The sequence below is a fragment of the Diorhabda carinulata genome, chromosome 5 (genome assembly GCF_026250575.1).
Source record: "Diorhabda carinulata isolate Delta chromosome 5, icDioCari1.1, whole genome shotgun sequence".
NCBI classification, from domain to species: Eukaryota; Metazoa; Arthropoda; class Insecta; order Coleoptera; family Chrysomelidae; genus Diorhabda; species Diorhabda carinulata.
Window position 1 is genome coordinate 13002048 of NC_079464.1, and position 14147 is coordinate 13016194.

At 34.3% G+C, this 14147-nt stretch overlaps 1 protein-coding gene across 1 annotated transcript in view; it reads right to left on the bottom strand.

The window, feature by feature from the left end:
- The window catches only part of LOC130894408 (NADP-dependent malic enzyme), a 37954-nt gene that overhangs the window by 18688 nt on the left and 5119 nt on the right, over positions 1 to 14147 (bottom strand). The window lies entirely within an intron of this gene.

A 14147-nucleotide genomic window follows, 5' to 3' on the forward strand; every position in this document is an offset into this window, starting at 1 on the left:
CTTCAACATAAGGTAGACCAAGGTACTGAGCAATCTGTCGTACTTTGCAGCACGAGGTCCAACATTTCTTTTTGAGCAACTCGGATTTTGCTTCCATTGAAATACCCGCCCAAACCATCTAGAAACCTCCTCTAATAGCCACGTTTTCTTTAATGCAACACTGTACGAATCTTTCTCCTGGTCTTCTGCAGACTCATTCTCTTTTATTGTTATCAAACAGGCACGCTCTATTTTCATCTGTGAAGAGAACGGAGCTTCGTTGTTCGCCAGTCCAATTAACGCGTTCTCTCACAAATCGTAGACGGGTTGCTGCCTGGGGTGAGGTGACTTTGGGGCCAGTAACTTGCCTTCTTAGCTCAAGGTTAACTGTCATAAGTCATCTTCTGACTGTCAAGCCACTCCTCTCGTTTCTCTGAGCTCCTGTTGGACTTGAACACCTGTGAGGGCTTCATTTTTCAGCATGGGTCATCTCTCTCGGATGTGCACCTTTTTCTTGCACAACCGCGTCTTCGATGAAAGTAACTAGTCTATGTAATGATGGTAAACTCTGTAACAGCAGACTGACTTATGTACAGCGCGCTAGCCACTTCTCTCTGACCTTAATAAAACCAAAATTCATTAATTTCTTAGGTTTTTCCAATGCAAGTAACCTGGTAAGTACATTATCAGTTACCACTTTATCATTTATTATTGTTAATATATAATAAATATTTGTTTATACTACTAAATGTTCCGATTTTAGGTTTCTTTTGATTTAAAATTGGTTACTTTTATAATTTTTCGAAGACAGATGAAAATATGACGTTTCGACTTCTTTTAGTACATCAAATTCGTCGAAGCGTCATATTTCTATCTGTCTTCAAAAAATTATACAAGAAACTAATTTTAAAGCAGAAGAGACGTAAAATCGAGAGCATTTAGAAGCATCAACTTATCAAAAAGTCATCATCTTGATAAAACTCAAAAATTTGACGTATAATGAGAATGAAACCATGTTTTTCAAAATAAATTATAAATATGGTCTACACAAACAAACAAAAATACTTCTCTTCTAAAAAATAACACTTATAACCTTATTTTTAACATATTCGTTAAATTAATACTTCGGTAGAGGTATATTTAACTAAACAAAAAAAATGGAAGTTCGATGTGGTGTCTTACTGGATATTTTAACAAAATAACGCCGAAATGTAAAAAACAGAAGCCCTTCCCTTGTCCTTTTTTTTGTTTTTTTTTTTGTATGTAAAAGCAAACCCAAGAGGGTAAACCCTATTACACTCGAGACGAGTTTACCGCTTGGAGATGCCTGTGGATATTAATTTTGAACTTCTGTATGTTTTAGAATTCGGAAAGACATGCCTTGGTAGCTTGCACATCTCCAAAGAAAGAAGTTTCGATAAATTCACGTTTCTTCTGTGTTCTATAAGTCGAATTGCTCTTTTCCGTATTGAGTCGAGAATCCTCATGATAAACTTGGGAACCGAGCTCTAAATATGTACGAACAATATTTTGAAGATGGACGAACCTGGGCCTTGTGGGCCTTAAAAGCTGTTGCGGAGTATATAATCTTTTGGCCTTAAAGAGGGCTCTAAATTTTTTGAAGCTGTTTTAGCTAATTAAAGATGAACAGAGTTTTGATAAATTTCAAGCCCTCGACCTCTGAAAGAAACCCTTTGAGATCAAAAATTCAACACTAACGACGAGGTAAAGGAGATTGTGTGAACATGACAAAAAAACTATGAATATTTGCAATTATATTTTATAATAAATAAATAGTCAGAATGTTGATCATATTATTTGAACCATCGTCGTAATTATTTGTTGGTCCTATGTATGTGGAATTTTGGGTATAACTTGGCTACATGCCAAAACACACTATTTGTTGAATATAATTTGATGAATGTACTTTATTGGCATCAAATTGTCAGGGTTAAACTCTACATATATTGACGACCACTGGATATTAAATTTATAGCGTTAAAATTATTCTATAAAAATTTTCTGATTTCAAAAACTTTCAACTCTTAAATCAATTCACAAAAAATAATATCTACTTTATAAGAATGTAATTACAATTGAAAGTATTAATCAATCTGTAGTAATAATTATATCTTATCTAGTTAACTGAAAAGTAATTGTATTATCAACAACCGATAGACCTAAAAGACATATACGAGGGTTGCACTTAAGTTTTAAGATATAGCAACGGTGATGTGAATGTCAAATCTGACATTGACATCATAAAGTTTGACATTTCTGATAGGTGAATGTACTTAGGTCCAATTTTAGTTTTATTTGAAGTTTAAACCTCAATCATCGCTTTAAACTAGAGTTTTTTTCACGATTTATAGATGGCGTTTACTGGCAAATTTCGGTTTAAATGTTACCGGCGGTCTGGGGGTAGAATGACTTTACAGTCGACGATGATGATGAAGAAATTATCAACATTGTTGACGCGGTGAGAAAACTAAAAGTGATTAGTTCTAGAACGAATCTTTAAATTATTCCATTTAATTTTTAAATTAGTCATAGTTCTATCGAAAATATAATAGGTTTTGTTAGTTTCATCATTAAATTATCTTGTCAACTCCCCTCAATTTATTTTCTTTCCATGTTACCGTAACACATTTTTAAATTCGACTTGTATTTTTTAAGAATGATATACAATAGCACTATTCCATAGAAATTGCACGATTTTTTTAATCCTTTGTACATTTTTGGTCATACAACTTTCATAAACAATTTAATTTTAAAACAAATACAGAAAAAATTTTGGTTATATTTGTGACAACTGACAGAAAAATGTTTGTTTAACTGTGACCTGTACAATAGATCATTCTAGAGTTCAAACCATAGTTTAAACTTTAGTTTAATCTCTTGTTTTACCCTAGGTTGTTTTGGTTGATGAAGCCATCTCGAGTCACCGAGTTTTGCTGGAGGAAAGTACTTCGGCGCATCTATGACCCAATCCAAGACCAAGAATTGTGCATCCGTACTAACGCTAAAATTTAGCCCAGCCTGGTTATAGAGAACAAAAGTACGAGATTAATATGACTTGTCACGTCAAACGGATGCCGGAGGGTCGAGGAGTCAAACCTGCATAAACCGGTATAAGCCATACCAAGCATAAGATGTCAGGACGACGTAGAATAGGACCTAAAAGAAATAGGCGTCCCAAAATAGCGGAGAAAAGTACAACAACTTTAAGAATAGAGGAAAGTTGTTGTCCGGTAGGTCAAGGATCTTCAAGGACTGTAACTCCAATTGGAAAGTTAATGTAAGAGATGAATGTTGCGCAGGTTAAAGATAGGATCTTAGGTTTATGGAAGGGCGATTAGAGACTTGGAAAAAATATAGGGATTTCGAAGAAAGAAGGATATCAAAAATATTACAAGAAGTAGTTCGTTATGGATAGAGCCTGATCGCCAGAAAATTTATCTTCCAGCATGACAACGAACGTAAACATTCCTCGAAGCATCCCCGTCGCTCGATCTCAACCCGATTAACTTGTCGTGGGACAAATTTTTACAAGAAAATAAGGAAGAGGTGTGTAGACCACGCAAAACATTGGGTGGGCAAAAACTTTTGACCTGCAATGCAAACTGTTGACTTTCAGTCTCTGAAAACGATAATTTGACAGACATGCAACGCGGAAAGCAATAGTGAAAAGGGGGAATTCAGAACGGTAATAATATGTTATCATAAATAATATATCAACGTTTTGTTGGGCAAAAAATATTATCGCTGTAGAAATATAATATATATAAAATAACCAATGACAATTGATTAAATTTAAGAAATTAATAATCCTTTTTTATTAATAAAAAAAATATTTTCTGCTGTTCACAACTTTTTAATCTGTCCACGTAAATTCGATATAATGTAAGTACAATTTTATCACAGGTACCTTTAAAATCAATTATTATCGGTAGCGCCTATTGTTGAGCAAATACAATTATCGATTTTATGAAACTATTAATAGATGTTTATTCACGAAGTTTTATATTGGAAACAACAATTTGAAGCATTCCTACAGAATACATAAAATTCTTATGCTGATTAAAAGTCATATACATTATATCAATTGTACAGTATGCGCTAAAATATTCAATACTCTTTATTTCCATTTTATTTAAACCACCCTATAGCCCAAGTGCCAAATAAAATGTGGAAAAGACGTACATAAACAAATAAAGTTATAAGCTACAAGTAAACAATCGAACATTTCGATAAACTGTGAATGATATACACACAAAAATAAGTTGATTTTAGCATACATGATGGTAAAGAAGTGTATTTAGGGAGTAAGAAATAATTAAAAACCAATATTAGCGGTTTCTTATTGGGAACGTGGCAACGAAACACCAAAGTGTACTAACTTTTAATATATTGTCCAAGCTTTCGAATACTTGTATTCACCGTCTGGGAAATAATTAATTAGGATTTTGGTGGTTTTAGATAGTATTAATGATTGTATAAATTTTCAAACTCGTAGGATTCGAAATTTAATATTCAAATTGACATTGATAGAAACCGCTCATAATATAGTTGGCAAAGACTTTTCGAAAGAAGTTTCTCGTAAAGTAAGGTTGGGTTAGATTAGGTTAGGAACACCCCCACGCCCCTACTTACAACTTCCTTTTGTATCAGACATTCGCAAAGTATAAGTAACATACTCTTTCGTTTTTGAATTTTTCAACCTAAAAAAACTATGTCAAGACGACGTTTCCGCGCCCAACAAAGATTGCCGACCTCCGGTTGTACCAGAAGTCGACTGTAACTTTGTTATTTTAAATAGAACACCTTGTATATTATTACATTTTTGAAATCTACGTAAAATTTTAGTATACTTTAGTAGTCTAAAAACTTTTTTCGAAAAATGCATACTTTTTGAGTTAATTTGTAAAAAATTTGACCGTTGCAGACCCTTATAAATTATTTTTTTACGAGAATACCCTTAGATTAGAAAATGGTTTTTATTCGATTGCTTTTAGCAGAGTCAGAAGTATTTGATTCTATTTTGAAAAATTTCTCATTTTATACAGTTTGTGTATAAAAAAGTTCAAACTTCATAAATATAAAATCTTTATTTTCTGTAAATTTTTAGAGATGCAGGTGTGGTCTAAATTTTATTTTGATCCGTTGATACATATTAATATACGGTATAACCGGTAGACAACCATCTTTGAAGATATTTTAGGTAAAAAGATCGTATCCGAAAACCCAAACGTAGAAGTTTTTATTATTTTACTATATATAGTAGTATTTTGCCATATCCAGATAGTTTTAAGTAGTGGGACACCTTGTATATTCTCGTTAGCTTGAAAAGTTACACAACATATTAAATTTCCAAGGTCATCGAAAATGAGAGGGTTAAACTGCATAATTACCCATAATTTTTTTGAAAACATCTCAAAAATGTGGAAAGATATAAAAAACGGTTCAAACAAAAAATGTAGGGACAAAAATTTGCTACGAGCAAAAGCCCGAGCAGTTTATTGTTAGTGAAGACACAAATATCTGTGTTATCCAAAAATGCAGTGCCAATTGAGAATCTATCTACCAGTGAAAATCCAAAGTGAATGTAGAAAAAATTAGCAGAAATAAAATATTTGTAAGTAGCTCCCTAATACAAGTATGTGTAAAAACATCTTACAGTGAAAGATCCAGGAAAAGATCTCACTCTTATAGTGAATCTCACAAGAGACATCAAAAAAACAGTAACAAAGATTGCTTACTATGTGTGTACACCAGCATTTCTTTACCAGAAGTTTTCAGAGGAACCAATCGTAGAAGACGATTTATTCTCAGTCAAAACATCGAATTGATGAATGAATGAATATGCCGTGCAGTTCTTGTTTGGAACCAAATGACTTCTTCAATTAAAAGGTCAGAGGCAGAGTATCAGTCCTCGTATAAATTTCTTGTTTATTGATATCATAAGACTACCTTGGTTTTGATTGTCAAATTTGAACAGAAAACACTAGTTGTGCTATAATAGTACAGGCCTGGAGGTCTGTAGATTGAAACCGCCGATTCCCTTTCATAGTCACTTCCATTTTAAGGAGTAGCTAGAGATAGATCTAGGCTGTACTGAGGGCGTGGGACAATTGTAATGTATCTACTGGCTAAAACCTGCTGAACTCTAAGGACAAATATGCTGACGCGTTGTTGCGGTAAAGAATTCGCCCGTCTGTATCTCTAGCCGCACACCTGACACAATCTACACGCACTCCACGCAATTTCTGTAACACGAACAAGTTCAAACTTGTACTTCATAGTTAGTGTCGATCGCTTCGGCAACGCTGCCAGTACAGAAGAAGAAATTCGCGTTACTTAATTTTTACGTTTCGTATTAACAGTTTTCACTTTTTTGGGTTACATGGTCCACGTTACTAATAGATAATCTATATTTCCATTGATGAGATAATTTCTTTTTTTTTTTGAATTTATCCATTACAACAGAAATATTACTGATTGAACAGGAAATAATAATAAGACACGTTTAAAGTAAGTCACCGCAGTTTAAATATGTCTATAAAAAAATCTGGGTGTCAGCCAACTCTCACCGAATTGCTTTGGTTTAATAATACGCTGCGATTGATATAGGACGACCAGTTGGATATCTAATGGAGGTTGTCATTAAAAATTCAAATTTAATCCAATCAAATTGATAAAAAAATTCAGATTTTTTGAATTTTGTTAAATGATTGAAGAACTGACGCAACTTTGTAGCGCATTTCTGGTATTCCTAGATCGTCTTCAAAATAGGCGTTGGTTTCTGCAATGCCCTTTTAATTTAAACCGATTATAATGGTCTGCATGAAAAATACCATTCTTGACAACTTCAATGTAAAATGACCTCCTTAATCCAAATATCTTTTGCAGATTTCAACCGTTAAACATTCGAAAGCAGGTAATGAAATGTATAGCAAAGGGTATGGCAACATTGTATATAAAAGTACAGTAATACCTCGCTTTATGCTAAGGATGAGTTGCGATCAAATTTCTGCTAAGCGAGGGAGTTCAATTAAATAATAAAACACATTACGAATTACTTTTATTTCCTACAAGTTTACAAAAAAAATGAAATATATATTTTAATTTTTCGAAAAATACTGATGTAACGTTTTTCGACTGGAATTTTTCTTGCGCTTAAGTAAAAGTTTTCTATGGATTACCGCAGATATAAAACACAGTTGGCATCACTGTCCAACATTTTTAGACCAGAATATATAATTGAAATCACTTTAAAGTTTGCTATATCCCCATGGCCAATAGGCTGTAAAATTGAGGTGTTATTTGGCGCCAAAAACATAATTTCTACTTTCAAATCCCGCTGAGATTCCTATATTAGTGCCTGGTCAAGAAGTAATGAAACTTTTGGAGGCAGTCCATTACGATTGCAGCTTTGACGAAAGTTGTTTGTATACCAGTATGAAAAAACTTTTCGATTAGATCGCCAACCAAATGGCAAGCAATATCTTTATCAGTGCCGCGCATGGCGCAGGGTGTTTCCGACTGATATACCAGCAAAGGTTTCAATTTGAAGTCTCCAGTGGCATTTTCAAAGAGTCAATAGAATTAAGGCTTCTTTAAAACCACTTGGTTAACATTCTTCTTTGGAAATAAATGTTCGGGATGGCATCTTTTTCCAATAAAGACCGGTTTCATCTACATTGAAGTCGCAGTATACATAATTGTATATTTGGGTATGGAATTCAAATGCAGTTGCTATGTCTGCATTTTCTGCCTAGCCAGTTATACGAAATTCAAAAACAAAATATCCCATTAAGTTGATCTGAACAGATGTTAAACAATGTTACAGTAGAACATAAAACATTCAAACTTTTTGACCTTATATAAATATTTTTCACAAAGCTATTCAGAGAATTACATTTTATATTATATCACTCCAAAAAATTGCTCAATATAGCCGTTACAACGATAATAGATTGGAGAAGAAATTGAAAAGACATAGACACATACAGTGACGTTAGATGGTGTACACGCTCTAGAAAAAAATTGCAAAAGCCTGAAATTGGAATGCTTCACAATGCATGTGGTTTTGCCAAAAAAGAAGGAAAGGAACCCCGATATCTGGACCCATAAAGCCGGAAACTTCTATAAAATTGACGAGACAGGCTTAAACTATAAAATTCTTCCAAAGAAAACACTCGCTTCATCAAGTGATACCATGGCCGGACGAAACTTATAAAAGCTTCGCCTGTTTGATATTGGCAAAAAAGATTTCAACATATTTGAACCAAAAAAATCCTTCAACATCAAAGATGCTATCTATACAATTGCTGATTCATGGGAGGAACTGAAGTCTTATACTTTTCGAAAATTTTTGCGTAAACTTTGGCCGGTGGTTATGTCCCGAATGTCCCTGCCAGTGAAGTTGAAGAGTGGATTGCCCAATGTGACAAAGACTGTGAAACTAGTGAGGAGCTCAATGACGACCAGATTATACCGCTCCTTTGGAAAATAATGGTGAAAAAACTGTAAACTAGGATTCGGATGGTGATAGTGACGAACCCTCAACTCGGATTTTACACACCCTTTTACATACACTTCAGTACATAGAGCAATTCATCCTCAACACCCGTGGACATTTTATGGATCAAGAAATGGAGGAATACTGCAGCTAAATGTAGAATGTCATTTGCTAAACAAAAACCTATATCTGCCTTTTTTTCTAAGTAATGTAAAATATAATACATGGTGTTCCAAAATTATCTTTACAACTTGAAAAACTTCGTCTTTTGCATGTATTACTGCAACTAATAAAGTTTTTTTTTCAATGGGCACAGTTATAAGTGAAGATATGGACACCACAACAGAAAGCTTAATATGTGTCATGGTTCATAAAGACGAAATCAGAACGGAACTTTAGGACAAAATTCCAAAGAGATCCACCATCTAGACCCTCCATCCGTGCATGGCACACAAGAGTCATGAGCACCAGATCAGTATTGCATAAAAGTGGAGCCGGAGAACTTAGCTCAAGTCCAGAAAATGTGGAGCGAATACGGCAAACATTCCAGCACAATCCGAAAACTTCAACTCGTCAGGTTGACAACAGTTCGGGAACTCATCAACGAAACTTTTTCCAGCCGATGGATTGGACAGGATGGCCCAATTCCATGGCCACCAAGTTCTCCGGACATAACACCCTTCGACTTCTTCTTGTGGAGTTATTTAAAGGACATTGTTTATCGGACACCGGTTAATGACATTGATGACTTAAAACGCCAAATTACACAAGCTTTTAGTACAGTCACAGGCGACATGTTACAGCGTATCTGACTTGAAATTGATTACAGACTGGAAGTACTTTGGGCCACCAATGGTGCGCAAATTGAAGTGTACCAAAAAAAACTTTATGCAGTAATACATGCAAAAGACAGAATATAAATATCTTGTTTATGTTCCAAGTTATGAAATTTTCAACTATTCGTGTTCCGACCATATTCCCAAACTCGAAGATGACGAATTAGGAAGGTTCTACTGTTAAGTAGATCAAGAACGTGTTGATAAAATGACTAGAAAACATCATGTGAAAATTCGTCGTATACCGTTAAATCAATCTCATTGATCCAAGCCAAAAATTACTTCGCCAGAAGGAATTATGTTAAAATTCTGATCGATAATATCCTTCACACCAATAATGGAGGCATTCAACATGTTTTGAATGAAAAAGGACGAAAGCGGAAACTTAATGCGGGTATAGTAATTACTGAACCTCTAAATCAATTTAAATGATAACTTAACCTAACGTAACTCTTCAGTCTCAGAGAATACTAATGATAGTAACTAATTCTATTTTATTTTGTCAATTGTTGCGACGGAAATTTTTCTTTAAATTATTAGTGCATCACTTTCTAATCGATACATTTTAATCATCATATTCAATGAAATTTCAGTTTTAACTCATCATCTGATGACGTCAATGCATAGTCGTGAACAACACAATTTGCACAACCCTCGTACTCACGATGACGCACATTTTCAACAGTTTCATAATTTTTTTATTTGTGTATATGAAATAATTGTTTAATACATTTTATGCTTTTATCTTTGGTTAACAAAAGATATTTTATTGCATCATAAAATGAAACCCGAACCGATTTTGTTCAGTTTTTTTTTAAATAATTATGAGAAGTCATGCGAATGTAATATTTATTTTTAATTCTCTAATATCCAGTGAATATACAATGCTATCCAAATATGCAAATACGCGTTTGTATCTACCATCATATCACCATTCTAGTTTTCCACTAAATCGTTTTTTTATGGAACAGAAAACAAACAGAGTCAGATCAGGTGAATATGACGGATGAGGCCTAACTTAATTAGGCTAATTGATGGAAGGGGAGGGGGTTTGATATGTAGATTCGGTTGGAGGCGAGGACTCAAAAATCAACCATTCATTGCGGAAATAAAAACGGAGTTATGAAAAAGTGATTCTAAAGCTGGAACTGAACAAAAAAAGTAATGAAACGAGAAAATCACATAAATGGCATATAATTTGAAAATAAATCGTTTGATAGAACTCACACAGTTTGATATGACACCGAGAACAACTCTAACCTAACCTCACCAAAGTTAACCTAAAAAATTCTTTTTTTCTTTATAGATCTTAGATTCGAACCCAGAACTTCAGGTATGTCAATTTTGCTATGTATGTGTTAGATGTTATTGGATTATTAAAGGTTGATCATAATTTTAATTTCGGCTTTCCGGTGCTGAAAACACTTTTCTAAAAAATGTTCGTATCTACGAGTTTGATAAGCTCAGAGTACATTATAAATACAAATTTCGTCTCTCTAAGCACCCACTCCCAGAAAAATACACGGAAGGATGGGCAGAAGGCCATTCCACCACCCAATGTTAATTCGACAGGTCGCAGTTTCGCAAGTAGACTCCTTCTTCTCCCCTGAGTTCTATGGGAGATTCGGGAGGTTTTATCTTTTTGTTAAAATTAGCCTGTTGGCTACATAACCTTGTCTTATGGGTTGTCTGGACGTCTTAAAGTGGGGTGGGAGATACTAGGGCTTTCCCCTACAATCCGAACTTATCACCCTACGACTACCACATGTTTGGACCACTGAAAGAAGTCCGCAGGGGTCAAAAACTCCATATCGACAACATTGTAGAGAAATTTTTGCGTAGATAGCTGTCTGAGTTGCCCAAGGAATAATTGCAGTAAAAAGATTTCAAAGAGGTAGGTCAAATTTGTAAATATATAAAAATAAGTTAATGTGTCAGGACTTTTGTCTTCATTATAATCAAACAATCCACGAATAAAGAAAAATAAATGTCACAATTAAGTTACAACAATTACTAATAATACTGATCTGTTATAAAAGATTCATTTATTGTACCGTTAATAATTTTGAAGGTATTTCAAGTGATAGGAATTAAAACAAACAAATAACCTTGACTTGAACTTCCTGAAATAATCTGATAAAATTATTATAGTAATCGCACGTGTGTAATCCCAGTGAATCACTGATATAGTCACATCAATAACTTTCTTATCCATTTCACATTATACTAAAAAAATTAAAAATACTCAATATACAGGGTGACGCAATACAACGCGCATTTATTAAGTATAGGCTGAAAAAATAAATATATAAGGTATTTATGAAATAAAACATATGATGAATGACGGTCCTCTCGAAGACGGGACTCATCTAAACGCGAACGCAGATTTGTTAAAACTCTTTTCAATAAATCTGGGGCGATTGCTGCCATTTCTTGGCAGATATTTTTCTTTAGCCGATTGATGTCCTTCGGATTGTTTATGTAGATTTAATGTTTGAGGTGTCTCCACAGAAAAAAATCAAGAGGCGTCAAGGCAAGGCTACGTGGGGCCAAGGGATATCACCTCTTTTGGAAATTAGTCTTGCAGGTAACTTCTATGTCAAAACCGGACTAGAAACATTTGATGTGTAATAAGTCTCGTTGGAACCAAGTTCTAGTATTCGCTATTATTGATCTCGCAAGTTCTGGAGTCAAATATCCCTTTAACATCACAACATAGCGGTCGGTGTTAGCGGTGATGCTTCATCCTCGTGAATCTTCAAAGAAGAAAGGGCCAATAATTCCTTTGCTTGAGATAACTGCCCATACCGTTACTTTCAGATTTTTCGTACGGACTCCTTTACCCTATCAATATTGTTTGTGGTCCTAGACGTTCTTAGACGACCTTTTGGTGGTGGTGATCTCTTCAAAACGCTTAACCCAGTCGCCTTGTCAAGACGTATGAACGACCGTTCCCGTAAAAAGTGCGAACACAAAAAGCGCCACGCTTTCCGTCGAAGTGATTCATAGCTACTAAAACTCCACGAGTGCAACTAACCAACCACGCTAGGCTTGGTCCTAGAAGGTCCTAGAAGTCCAGAGAAGGTTTAAAAGGTGAATAAATATGAAAATGCTCGGAATTAAATACAATCCACAATCTTGTTTTTCCTTGATGTTTTGTCACAAATTAAATTTCTGAACCCAACTATAATATTTGACATTTGACAACCAACTAATATGTCCATTGATACCTCAGACAAAGAGTGCCTCCTATCTTTGTGAGTGACGATTACCGCTAAGTACGCGAAAACTTTCTTTACTTCGGTGATTCTTTGAGACAGTGAATTTTCAAGTAAATGTGCTCTGTTTTTGTTGATTTTTTGATATAGGTACTGCAAATGTGTTTGTGAAGCAGTGGAAATAGTGAAGTCGCAGTGGACACCTCAACCGGATTTATCACATTAACCACAGATCTCTGTCACATCACAGACTCAAAATAGAAGCTTATTCAGCGTGTTTTCCCAGATATATCGCAACAGGTCCATACCCTAAATTGGCGGCGTGAACGAGCAAATAAAGATGTCGAGGATCTCAATGCGACCATTCAGAATTTTCTTCCGGGACATTTGGTTTCCTTCAAATCAGTCGTTATGATCCAGGTTAACGTAATCAACTATCCCACGATTTTTTTAAATTCACTGGAATTGTCTGGATTACCACCCCAGCATTTTCAGTTAAAATTAGGATCAGTTGTGCAATGGAACAAGACTGGTTGTGAAAAAGGTGATGAATAACTTCATTAAAGCTACAAACATAAAGGGAAAACGTAAAGGAGAGGATCTCTTGATCCCACGTTTACCGATGATTCCAACGGATTTACCATTCGATTTTCACGTTAACAATTTCCGGTACGTATGGCTTTTGCGTTTACCATGAATAAATCGCAAGGCCGGTCGTTGGAAGTTTGCGGAATCAACTTGAGATTTCCCTGTTTCGCGCATGGACAATTATACGTCGCGGGTCAGTGAGTCGGAAAACCGTATTTATTTACGCACCATAAAACAAAAAATACAGTTAGGTTATCTTTGTAATAGTTAAAGAATTTTTTTTGGATCTTCGATTTAGAATCGTCGAATATAATTTTTTGGTAGTAAAATTATGTAGCCTTTTATAATGTTGTTATATGTCTCCTCTATCAACATTTTTACGCAAAATTTAAATTTATTTTATTCAGTTTTTTTGACAGTAGCTTGCGATTGCAGGGTTGTTGCTTAAATCGATTTATTTATATCCTGTTTATTTTCATTAAATGACAGTTCTGGTACAAAATTACAACCTACAATTAACAGTACAGGACAATTTGATTAATATCAAGCGCATAAATTAATTCTAAAAAGGTTAAATTTATAAATAGAATTTTTTTTATTGTCATATATGTGATAATTCGAATTGAAGGTCTTCAAGTTACCAAATAGGAAGAATATATTAAATTTTTACTATAGTCATTATGAATTAAAAAATCTTGGCACACCCTTTAAAAAATATGACCAGTTTTCAATTAAGTACATTTATTAGTCACATATTTTCAGTAATTCAATAGTTATTTGTATGCCAAGGACTGAAAGTTCTAATTTGTTGAACAAGTCTGAAAATTGCGAGACGAGCGAAGAGAGGCAAGCAACAGACGAGTCGTACACAACATTTTTTAGACGACGCATAAGACCCCAAACTTTTTCAATTACACTGAGGAAAAAAAATTCATAATAGAGAATTATCAACATTTTATTTATTCAACAATATAATGTACTTCATGATATTTGCAATGTCAATAT